Source organism: Camelus dromedarius, chromosome 4 (genome assembly GCF_036321535.1).
Source record: "Camelus dromedarius isolate mCamDro1 chromosome 4, mCamDro1.pat, whole genome shotgun sequence".
NCBI classification, from domain to species: Eukaryota; Metazoa; Chordata; class Mammalia; order Artiodactyla; family Camelidae; genus Camelus; species Camelus dromedarius.
Window position 1 is genome coordinate 30,079,177 of NC_087439.1, and position 12,384 is coordinate 30,091,560.

The following is a 12,384-nucleotide window of genomic DNA, read 5'->3' on the forward strand; positions in this document are numbered from 1 at the left end:
GTAAAGAATTGGCAAACGCAAAAGTAGGCAGAAAAGTTACTGGAGTCAGCCAGGTGATTGATGACCATGGTGAGAACGGTGGAGGTGGAGGCCGGTGAAAAGACTCAAGAAAAATTATAGAGGAGGAGGAGTTGGGACTTGATGAAGGTTTAGAAATCACTGACTCCTCAGGGTCCCAAAGGAACCTTCTGGTATCTTGAAAAGGACCATGAGTATATTTATAAGTAGAGATTTCTTGAACCAAATGCTTCAAACGCAGACATTTTATGCTCTTTGCGCTCGGTAGACTATATACTTGGACACAAACGTGTAAATAAGGCTTCTGGCATGGCAGCTGTGTGGATAGCAGTGTCCTTTTCTCAGTTGGGGAGGCCGAGAGTCAGAGCAGGTTTCAGTGGAAATTGGGGGAGGAAGCAAGAGACCTGTTGTGGTTTGCGGGCACTGCAACCTGTAAGCGTTACCCACAGGCTCACAGCACGAGGGCAGCTGTATTTGTGCATCTGGAACTCAGAGGAGAGACCTGGGCTAAATATTATGGACTCTTCTCATTTTCAGAATTTTACTGCTACATTCTGAGGAAAGTCAGATAGGAAATAATAAACACACCTTCTGAAAAAAAAAATTGTGAGACGTTAAACATGGTCATAAAATATTAAGAAGTTTTTTTTTACACAGTTTCTGGTTTCTATTGAAATTCCAAAGGTCTGATGGTAACCAGAAGCCCTGTCCAGTTTTCACTTTATGTAACATCTCTGAAATTTTGACAGCAGAGAAAATAAACATAAGGATCATTTGTTAGAATTATGATTGGCCTAGATTTTATTATTTTTCAAAACCTGTCACAAAACCATAGTACAGCTGTTTGTGTGCATGATTTTGAAGTGGTTAGATCCCATACAGGCCAGACATCATAACACCTATGCTTTCCAAAATTTTGGAAAAAATAATGCTTATTTTCTTAAGCATTTTTTAAGACTGAAAGAATATGGTAAGTCACCATGTTGACTTTGTTAAATACTTGCTAGTTATCAATCACTGGCAACATATCTGCACCTATATCTCCCAAATTCACACTTTCTTTTTCTGAACTCAGAGTTGTAACATGGGGAACTGAAATTATCCAGATAATTAAAATTTTTTAAATGACCATGTGAATGAATCAGATAAATCAGGCATTTCCCCCTGAAATTAACAAAATTATTTAGTATTTTGATTATATATTACTCTGCATCACTGATCCTTGCAGGATGAGTGAATCTTAGATGATACAGTGAAAACAGATATGAAGTAAATAAGTACTTTTGTATTTACTCACACACACACCTTTTACTGCTAACAAGCAAATGTAACCATTATGGGATGATGTTTACTATAAAGAGTAGTTAAGGAAGGCAGGGTATAGCTCAATGGTAGAGTGCATGCTTAGCATGCACAAGGTCCTAGCTTCAATACCCAGTACCTCCATTAAAAAAATAAATAAATAAATAAACCTAATTGCCTCCCCCAACCAAAAAAAGAAAGAAAAAAAGAAAAGAAAAACTGAGAAAAAAAAAAGGTAGTTAAGAAATATAAACCCTGGAAGGAACTTGCTCCATGAGGAAACATGTTTAGAAAGGGATCTGCCACCCACCAGACAGGGTACACGTCAGATCTGAAGGTTATTACAATTATTTCAGTCTGGCAAACTGCATACGAGTCAAACACAGCATTTAAACTGCCGCCACCGCAATCATGGTGCCAGCCATGTAGTGATTTCTGTAAGGCTAGGGGAATAATTTTCTGGCCCATCATCATCCAGTTCACACAAAGTCACTGGAGATACAAAAACATTTTTGAGATTCCTACATCCCAAAAAACTATACAAATTACCTGTCAAAAGCAAGTTTGATTTAGTAGGCACAGGTACTGGGCAAGATACCCAGGCAAGCAAACCAAAAATGACTGATAGAAAATACAGAAAGACCAGAGGGCACAGATTCAACAGGAAGAGACACAAGAGCCACATGGCCCTGTAGCACGAACGTGGCTGCCATTGCTCAGGCACAACCACGTCGTGTGCGTGCTTTAAAAAGTCAGTCCAGACTCTTGTAGAGAACAAGGGCAAAACAACGTAGATCCTCAGTGCTAAGCGTGCATGATTGCCATGCTAAAAAGATGACAAAGTTAAAGGGCTAGTCAGCATCTATATGCTAAATAGCTCCTGGAGAAAGATGACCATGCTAAGGTTTAGCCGCCGAGCAGAAACCAGTGCAGCGTTGGGGGGTGCTGAGCAGCAAGTGAGCTGGAAACCAGACTCCTGAAGGCTGAATCAAGACTCAGCCCCTTCCTAACTCCTAGCTGTGGGCAAACTCAGGCGCCTGTCCCTACCTTGGTTTTCTGGTCTGTCAAGTAAGAATAACCATGGAACCTTTCTAATAAGAAGGAGGTTCTCTTGAGGTTAAATGAGTTAATTCCTGTAAAGCACTTAAAACAATATTTGTTAAATAAGCAGGCACTTAGTAAATGTTAGCTAAATGTGAGATATTGTTATTCAGTGCAGATTAAAACAGTTAGCTCAATAGCAAGTTTTTCTCTAATTATCATTCTCAGGGACTTATGTTTTACAAGAGGGGAAAAAGAAGCAGTTTATAAATTTGTCTGTGTCATCACTTACTTTGATTTCTACTGAAAAGGAAGGGTGAGTGGATCACCTGAGACCATCTTGTTCCTTCTCTCTGTTAATTGCATTTGATGGAAATCTGTGGCTATGTCTTTGCCGTCCCAATTTGGAACTAACATTTAGTACATGAGTATTTTCTTAACTTTTTTAAAAAATTTTTTGTTAGGGAGAGGTTATTAGGTTTATTTCTTTATTTTTAGAGGAGGTACTGGGGATTGAACCCAGGACCTTGTGTATGCTAAGCATGCACTCTGCCACTTGAGCTGTACCCTCCCCAGTACACAAATATTTTTATAATCATTTGCCAGGCTCTGTGTGGGGGTACAAAGTGCAGTAAAACCTGGTCCCGGACCTCAGGATCTTACAATAAATTGTACAGCTACCTTGTGAGACTTACTTAGGCAGAAGAAGTGACTACGAAGCCAGGTGGTGCTGTCTGACACCTGGTTCATGCTCAGTAAACAAGATCTCTTTCCAGGCTCACCCCCCCAACATGTTAAAGCTTTCTTGGATATTCCTTGAATTCTCCAGCACTTCACAGTTGGAAAACAAAAAGCAAACCAGGATTTTCCAGTATTCATTCCAATCTTCAAGCCCCATTACTTACTGTTTTCATGAATTGAAAAAAAATTCTATTTTCCATTGTATTAAAGACTTCCTTTGGTGGTTCCCCACACAGAGAGGAAATGAGATGCATCTCTGACCTATTATGTCATTTTATGGCTATTTTTTGCTTGTAAGATTGTTCTCCATAGAACAATTGCCTGTCTAACTACAACCGACTCATGTCATGCTGTTTCCTCCGCTAGCTTTTAAAATTTTAAATGTCACATAGATTTTGTGATTAAAGAATTTTACTAATATGGATAATGAATCGAATTCATAACAGAAAATGGTAATTTATAGTCCTGGAAAACTCACCCCTATAAGGCAGAAAACAAAATTTAGAAATATAAGTAGAAATCATATGGTTAAATGTCCTTGCTGTCTGAATCTGGAGCTAACATTTCATATTATCAGAAGAGTAAAAAGACTTCCATTCACGTTCATTTGTCCATTTCAAGATATCATAGATGTTTGCTACCATATAGATTAAAATTAAAACTACACACTCAAAATTTTCTCAACAAAGAATATTGCAAAGAATAATTCAAGTGAGAAGTGAGTGATTATTGACTACTAGAAGGAAATATTTTCTCTGTTATAACATTGTATACATTTAGTACTTTAAATTCTAAGAAGTGATAACTATTAGACTAAATTAATGTTCTGTTGTGTAAAATTCTTTAAAAAAGTGAATGTATTTTTGGAATAGAGTTTGGTCACCCACAGTAAAAAACCATCATTCCTGATTTTTCTGATATTTTATGTGTAATGTCATGGTCCATTCATATTTTTGGACCCTCTGTAACTCATTCGTTTATTCATTAATTCAACAGATGTGAGTGTCTACCTTGAACAGTACGGCAGGGTCAGAGTTGCAAAGGAGAATGAGACAGATGAAATCTTTGTCCCTCTGGAGCTGGTATCACCTGGTTCCTGAATCACTGTCCTGAATTCCATGGGAAACACAGATTCTTTTGCACTCAAGACTGGTGAAGAATAGTTAAGGTAAAAGCATTGGCAAACATTTGATATACTGTTACAGCAATATAGCCAAAAGAAGTGATTTATAATAGAAACATTCTTAATTTACCAAAGACCTGTTACATATTAAGTTATGAGCTAAACGTTTTATATACATTATTTTATTTAGCATCTTCAAAATCTGAAGCATTTTTCCATAATTATTGCTATTTAACACATAAAGAAAGTATGTTTTGCTTTTCTCCCAAGGCCGCACAGCTCTTAAATGAGGATGGATTTCACCATAGATCTGAGGCACCATCTGTGTTCTTAAACACTATGCTCAATAAATTCTGGCTGATACAAGAGATTGTTGCAGCACCATAAATTAAGGAAATAAAGGAGGCCACCTACACTAAGGGCTGATGAGATATTGAAAAACAAGTAAGTGTTCAGAAGTTTTCTGTTAGAAACTTCAGCCATAAATCTGTAGAATTAGCATTCACACAAGGAACTAAGGGTGGTGCAGTGTCATCTTACAAATACGTGTGACTGTAATGCTTAGCACATGGAAAAGTTGTGTGGCCCAAAGAGAAAGCATTGTTCAAGAGGACAAGAAGACAATGAGACATTCCTAAGCTCTGCTTCACCCCGGTTTTCACTGTTCCATTGCATTAGTTCATGGCCTGTTTTGAGTCATTCAGAGATCATCTGATTAGAGCGTTGTTCTCTCAGCCTTCTTCCAGGCACCTCCCATCATGTATATGTAGCTCATCCCTTATTCCCTGTTTCAGGAAAGTAGTATGAAAACAGCCTCCCTCTTGTCAAGTCTCGGAGAAGGAGGCCAAACAAGGAGGTCGGGAACACAGAGGGCAGGGGACAGCCGTGGCACAACCAGCAGGTGCTTCATGAGCAATAGCTGGATTCCATCTCAACAACTGCAAGATGTCTGAACACTCACATCCTGATAAAGTGTAAATACAGGGGACTTGCATTTTGTCTATGTTGAATGTTTTTAATAAGTTTCCTGATAAAGTCAACAAAAATTCTGGATAATCTGAAAACAAAGCAAAACCAAAAACTTTCTGAGATGTCATGAAAGTAGAGAGCCATGGGCCTCAAAACCAAAGAGAAAACCAGGAATCCTGGATGTTTTACCAGCACCAAAATTAGCTTTTACTCCAGGACTGAAACTGGGAGATTTGGAGCTTCCGTTCTGATGGTAGCATAGAGGACAAAGACCAAGAGAGAAGACTCACAGTGGAGAATTTTCCTCCTGCCTTTCAGACTATTGCTGTGGACATGGGGAAAGTCTCTGGTGTGCTGCTCTTACTGCTCCTTCCCCAAAAAGGTCAGAGCTACAATTAAATGGCATAGAAGGGAGTGTGGAGAACAGTGGCTGTGGGTCTGGGACTTGCCCTTCCCTTTCCCTCACCTAGATGGTATAGGAAGCCACCCTGACCTGCCCTCTTCTTGCCCTCCCTCAGGGTCCCACAGGAGCAAATCGAACTTTCTGATAAGTGTACCACTAAGTCACAGAGCACACGCTTGACCCTAACAGCGAGCACAGTGGACTGTAGAAGTTGAGAACACAGAGTCCTGCACCACAATCTGCTCTCATCCTCCTAAAATCCCAGAGACAAGCCTGGGTGCCAGTCTTTTATAGATTGGAACAAGGGTGGCCATTTGGAGGGTGCACAAGTGGCTAAGTTTATTTGCACACCAGACAGTATTTATACCATGGTCTCTACTTCCCTGGGCCACACCCTCAGATTCCCAGCAGGGTTACTTTGTAGGATTTCTTTCTTTTTCTTTTTTTTTTTTTTTGTATTTTTATTGAAGTATAGTCAGTTTACAATGTTGTATCAATTTCTTGTGTACAGCACAGTCATATATATATTCATTTTCATACATATATTCGTTTTCATGTTTTTCACCATGTTACTACAAGATATTGAATATAGTTCCCTGTGCTATACAGTATAAATTTGTTGTTTATTTTATGTATATTAGTTAGTATCTGCAAATCTAGAACTCCCAATTTATCCCTTCCCACCCCATCCCCCCAAGTAACCATAAGTTTATTTTCTATGTCTGTGAGTCTATTCCTGTTTTGTCAGTAAGTTTGTTTGTCTTTTTTTTTTTTTTTTTTAGATTCCACATATAAGTGGTATCATATGGTATTTTGCTTTCTCTTTCTGGCTTACTTCACTTAGAATGACATTTTCCAGGTCCATCTGTCCATCCATGTTGCTGTAAATGGCATTATTTAATTATGGCTGAGTAGTATTCCATTATATAAATATACCACAGCTTCTTTATCCAGTCATCTATTGATGGCCATTTAGGTTGTAGGATTTCTAGAGTTGGCTCCAGCCCTCACTGTAAGTCTTTGGACTCTGTCTAGGTAACTACAAATGGAATGGTAAAGAGAACTGGAGACCACCAATAACACTAACTGTTACTGCTTCCTTACTCTGGGCTGACACTTCTAGGTCCTGAACACATGTGATAGGTACTATCATTCCCATTTTATTGATGTTGAAACTGAGGCTTAGAGGGGTTTAGGTATAAAAGTTGTATAGCTCGTAGGTAGGTCGGGATGATACAGCCTGCATTCTAGTGCTATCACACATAGCCTCTGTCAGACTGGCTGTCCCTACTGTCAGCTGTTCTGCTCAGGAATTGGCACCAGTGCCTCTTGAAAGCTGTGAGTGGTGGCTACTCCCAGTGTCAGTATCTCCCATAACCCATCTCAGTCCAGTTACGGCAGAACAATGCTCTAAGAGTCTCAAGTTAGGACCTTAAATCCAGCAGGCTTAAAACATTTAGAACACCTTAGGGAAATGGGATTCTTAAAATTCTGAAGTTATATTCTTTCCATTTTATTATTTGTTTAGCAGTTTCGATATCTTATGAAAGACAGCGTGGCTACAACGATCACAGGAGAACTATTTTCCTCCTCAAATTGAAGAAGCACAACATATGGTGAGGTAAGTAATCTCTAAGGCTTCATGGTCTCCCAGACAGATTTCTCATGATTCACAGGACTGTAACTGTTGTCCTTGGGGTCTCATGGATAAATCACTTCTTTTCTGATCTTGTTAATATTCGGTTGTTACTGAGCAGGTCAGTTCTTTGGCTTCATGGGGTCATGGCATCCATTTCTGGAAACCCACTCATTTCCACCGGTTGCCTTTGCTCAAAAATCATGAAACTGGTTTGAACAAAATGTATTGAATATGTTTGGGGAAAGTGCTGAGAAAGCCGAACTAATGATCCTCCAAAATCTGCTTGTCACCTGCTGTGAATTTTTGAATCATGCCCTGAAGGGTAAAGTACTGCCAAGAGTGTCTCAGATAAGTGTCAAAAGTGTCTGATTTAATTGTTAGCGTAAGGATTTAAGATGCTGTTTTTCCCTGGTGCTAACACCTCTCATTGATTCTGGAGCATTTCCATTTGTTGTTTAACAGAAACAGCCTCGGTATTTATAGCCCTATCACTCTAGAAGGGAAGCATTTGCAATTTGCACTTTCAATTTTGACTCCTAGACTCCTTTTTCTTTAAAACACCCTTCAAGTGGGTGTCAGACTGCAATTCAGTGCATGCTTTGTAAGCGGTTGAACAGAGCAATTCTCATCCCCATAGGCAAACATTTCAGAAGGACCCCCATAATCCTTTGCTAATTGAAATCTTAATTGATGAGCCCCAGTTAGGCCCAATCCCATTATAATCAGGGCCTGTGGGCCCGTTTGTGCGTGTGTTCACGTGTGTACGCCTGCGTGCGGAAACTGGAGTCGTATCTTACAACAGACTGTATTGTCGAAAAGTGGTCGCATCAATATGTATTTACATCCCATTCCATGTGCTTTTCTTAGGATGAAATGTTAGCATTCCTCCATCAGGATGTGCGCTTCTTGTTTTCTCCTTTTGACCTTGAAGGGATCTTTGTAAATTCTTGGACCAATAAAATGTAGTAGATATGATGCTGCCTGACTTCTGAGGTTGTCATAAGAGGCAACGTGTACTTTGCCTCTCTCGCTCTCTCTCTCTCTGCTCCCCTTGTAAAAGACTAAAACTGGGCACAATCAGTCCATCAACAGGAGTTAGGCAAATTACAGGATGATGACATCATAAAACAATGTAAAGTCATTAAAAAGGATGAGTCAGATTCGTATGAAATTATATGGGAATATCTCATAATGTAAGTGAAGAAAGCAAAGAGTGGCATAGTATATCTAGTACTAACTATCCTTTTGCTATAAAGTAAGAATAAAAATACACAGGGAAGAGAGAGATGCAGTGTATGCAGTGCCCTCCCCACTGGAAGATACATAAGAACCCATAAATAAGTGACATTTTGGAGAAAGCTTGAGAATTGAGATTGAGGCAAAGAGAATATATTGTATTTTTTTACTTTGTACCTTTTTAGATTTTCTAGCCAAATACATTATTAATTTCATTTAATAAAAATCTCAGCAAGGTTATCTGAGCAGGAAAATTGTAGTCCAACTCTTGTTTTCTTCTTTGTATTTTTCTGCATTAAAAAAGCATGCTGTTAACTATTTCATTAAAATATGTATGTCTTCCTCTCTTCCTTGCATATGGAGAATAAGAGTTGAATTTCTCTACCAGTTATATAAATAAAACCTGTCAGCTTCAAAAGGAAATTAAAAGAAACATTTTTTAAGAGAGGAAGTATATAAAAAAAAGAGAAGAAGTGTATGAAGGTTAGACCACTGATGCACATCTTAATAAATACCTCTGTTATAAAATAGCACTGAGTTTTCTAGTCAACCTCTTCACATGATTTTTCTGCTGTGTCAATTCACATTTGGGGATTATTCATATATGTCTTTAGTTGAACACTCAGAAAAAGTATAGATATGTATAAAAGTACACAGAAGTATGTAAATCTGGTGGCTGTGTTCACTAAGTATTTTATTTTATACAAGCAAATTTGAACTATATAAGAGAATTCCTAATCAGATATTAATATTTAGTGATAATAATGTTTATGATCATTATAAAGAGCATTCAGTATCAGAGTAAAGTCAGGCACATCTCCAAATAAATGAAGACTTTTACCCAAAGGTAGCATCACTTTAAAAACAAAAATTTCCAAAATAGTACAAAAAGAAAAAGAAATTCTGAATGGCCTTATACCCATTAAACAAATTGAATTGCTGGTTAAAACCTGCCAATAACCACTATACACGCATTACCACAGATAAGATGAGTTTTCACCTTTAAAAACTTTTGTTTTTATGACACTAAAACTAGAGCTCCAACTCACACAAAATCGGAGTGTCTCTTGGGAAAATGGCTCTTTTCTGGACAACTTCTGAATTCTCTCTCTGTTGTCTGGATCATGAGGTCCACAGGGCTCAGGTGCAAAGATGAGGCACACGTACCCTATGTGAGTGCCCCAGAACCCTGACCTACTTCTTTCAACTACTTGCCTGTCTGTAAAAGGAACCTAATAGGATCAAAGGATATATACACATTTTAAAGCAGGTGTGTTGTTTTGAGTGGGCAGCTCTTTAACTGCTCTCCTGTGGGAAATGTTAACATCTTAAGCAATCAAAAATTATATAGCAAATACAGTAATTGTTTCACAAACTAATAATTTCCCCCCTCCTCTCCTCTGTCCTTCCCTCGTTGTAGGCCATAGTGGTTTGAGTTGTACCCTCCAAAAAGATATGTTGAAATCCTTACCCCCAATATCTGGAGAGGTGATCTTATTTGAAAGTTGGATCTTTGCAGTTGTATTTAGTTAAGGATCTCGAGATTAAGTCATCCTAGGCTTAGAGTGAGACCTAAAATTGAACGATTGGTACTTTTATAAGAGGAGACACAGGAAAAGAGCCTTGCAGAGAGAAAGACAAGAGATTGGGGTGATTGGAGAAGCCAACGATTGCCGAGAGACAGCAGCAGCTGGGGAGAAGCAAGGAGAGACTCTCCCTGAGAGTCTTCAGAGGGAGCATTTTTCTGGGTTTGGACTTCTGGCCACCAGAACTGTGAAGGAATAGATTCCTGTTATTTTCAACCATTTAATCTTTGATAATTTGTTATAGGGCCCCAGGAAACTAATACACAGGCCAGTCCTGTAAACCCACTCAGATCACCGACAATTTTACTTAGACCATGCCCCCAAATCTATGCCAGATAAACAAGATACTGGAATTAGAGTCAAGAGTTTGTCATAAGTCTAGCTTAAGGTAAAAGCAAAAGTCTAAGTGATAGCATGGAGAGAAAAGACAAAGGCTGGTGAGATTACCAATGGCTACAGCTCTTTTGGAAATTAATCTGGGATTATCTTGTAAAGCTGAAAATGTGCACAGTCTCTGACTGAGCGTGACTTGCTGCAATGCAGAGAAACCTGCACGTGAGGACAAGTGCAGAAGCTTTTTTAAAACATTGTTGTTCCTAATAGCCGCAAACTGGAAAAAATCCAAATGTCCATCAACAGGATAATGACAAATGAGATGCACTGTATACTTACAAATGACATGTTATTCTCCAGTGAATATTCATGCCCCTTACTGAAGATCCTGAAAACAGTCCTCAAAACTAAATGACACTATTTGGAGATGCATCTCTGGGTAATATAACTATAAAGCAGAGCAGGAAAATGATTACTGTAAAATGTAGGGCGGTGGTTAACTCTAATAGGGGAAGAAAGTGGTTATGACGAGGAAGAAACACACTGCAAGGGGAGCCGTAAACATACTGGTGACGTCTCTTTGTATTAAGCTGTGTGGTGGTTTCATAGATGTTTATATTATTTTCCATACCTTTATTCATTACACTCTCTCATTTTAAGTATTTTTAGAAACGATTTTTTTTGAAGAAAGGTAAAAGATAAAAAAGAAGAGAATCCATGGAAAATATGCATGAAAACATTCCACTTCACCTGAAAGAAATGTGCATGTTTTCGTGTGGTTCTTTCACATTCTCTTTTTCTGCTCTAATTTCCAGTCTGTCAGCTAAACTCTTAGTCTAGGTATTTTTCTCCTGAAATCCAAGATTCTGGAAAAGAAGGGGAATATAATGAAAAAGCTCCACAAATCTTAATTGTTGACTCCAGGGCAGGCTACGTGGAGAATGCGGTGTTTAGATTTGCCATAGACTAGTTCCCTCAAGGCTGCTAAGTGGTGGCTGAGATTGGCTGGAGAGGAGGGCAGGTGGGTAAGAGGGAGGCCAGCTAGCATACAGACTTTGCCATTTTCAAGGGCTTCCCACATGGGCTCCTTTAAGCCTCACCCCGGCCCTGTGAGATCTTCTGTTTTACTTGTAAAACTATTAAGCTGCCAAGAAGTTAAGGGACTTGTCCAAAGTCTCAAGTTTGGGAAAGGACAGGGCTAGGATTGGAAACTAGGTTTTCTCCATCCTAATGCCTTTTAAGAGAGTTCTGCCGCAAATATAGTGACATCAACATACCTGTGCGGGAGACTCGGTGGTACTGAGCCAATTTGATGCAGACATCTCAAACTCGGACTGTAGAGACACGGGCTGAGGGCCAGCAGGCTCTGAGGGGCTGTGCAGAAGACAGACAGGTTTAAGCTAATCACAGTACACCTGAGGACTTTTGTCTTCTGTAAAGCCTGTACTCATGGCACAGTCAGAAGACAAAATTAATATTGCCTGTGGTGGTTTGTACTCCCTGGCAGTCTTCTGATTATCTTCTACATGGTTGATATTCCACCCTTCTGCTAAATAGTTCTACCCCCCCAGCCAAACCCCATTTCTTTATAAACTCAGAGTAATGAATTACTTAGTAAAACATTTCAGATAAACAGACATAATCAGATCTCTGTTTGGACTTCATGCTGGAGAAAGTGTGCAGACCCTGACTGTTTCATATCGCTGCCTTTGATGCCAATAAATCAACCATTTGCGATACTGCTTCTGCCAAGAAATCCCCCAGGCCCTCGTGTGGTTTCAGCAGAGGATATGTGAAAAGACTGAACAAATATTAGTGTTTTATCCTCATTCCTGTCCTCAAAGCTTTTGCAAACTTAAGCAAGCTATTTTACAAGATACCCTCAACCCACTGTGGAAGTCTATTGAAACCATTCCTGGTGCTGATTCTTTCAGTTTGGGAGTTAAGGGGTAAACATTTACATCTCTTAAATGCTTTTGTAAAGTAATGGAAA

General features: G+C 39.0%; 1 long non-coding RNA gene across 4 annotated transcripts in view; it reads left to right on the plus strand.

Annotated features, from left to right (window-relative positions):
- Window positions 1-12,384, plus strand: part of LOC105094634 (uncharacterized) — a 525,835-nt gene that overhangs the window by 395,727 nt on the left and 117,724 nt on the right. For 3 of the 4 annotated variants that reach the window (XR_010380576.1, XR_010380574.1, XR_010380575.1), the window contains 3 exons: window positions 4,099-4,270; window positions 4,496-4,669; window positions 7,126-7,218. This is a non-coding gene — a long non-coding RNA (uncharacterized LOC105094634). The remainder of the gene's footprint in view (window positions 1-4,098; window positions 4,271-4,495; window positions 4,670-7,125; window positions 7,219-12,384) is intronic. The other variant, XR_010380577.1, reaches the window with a different exon arrangement.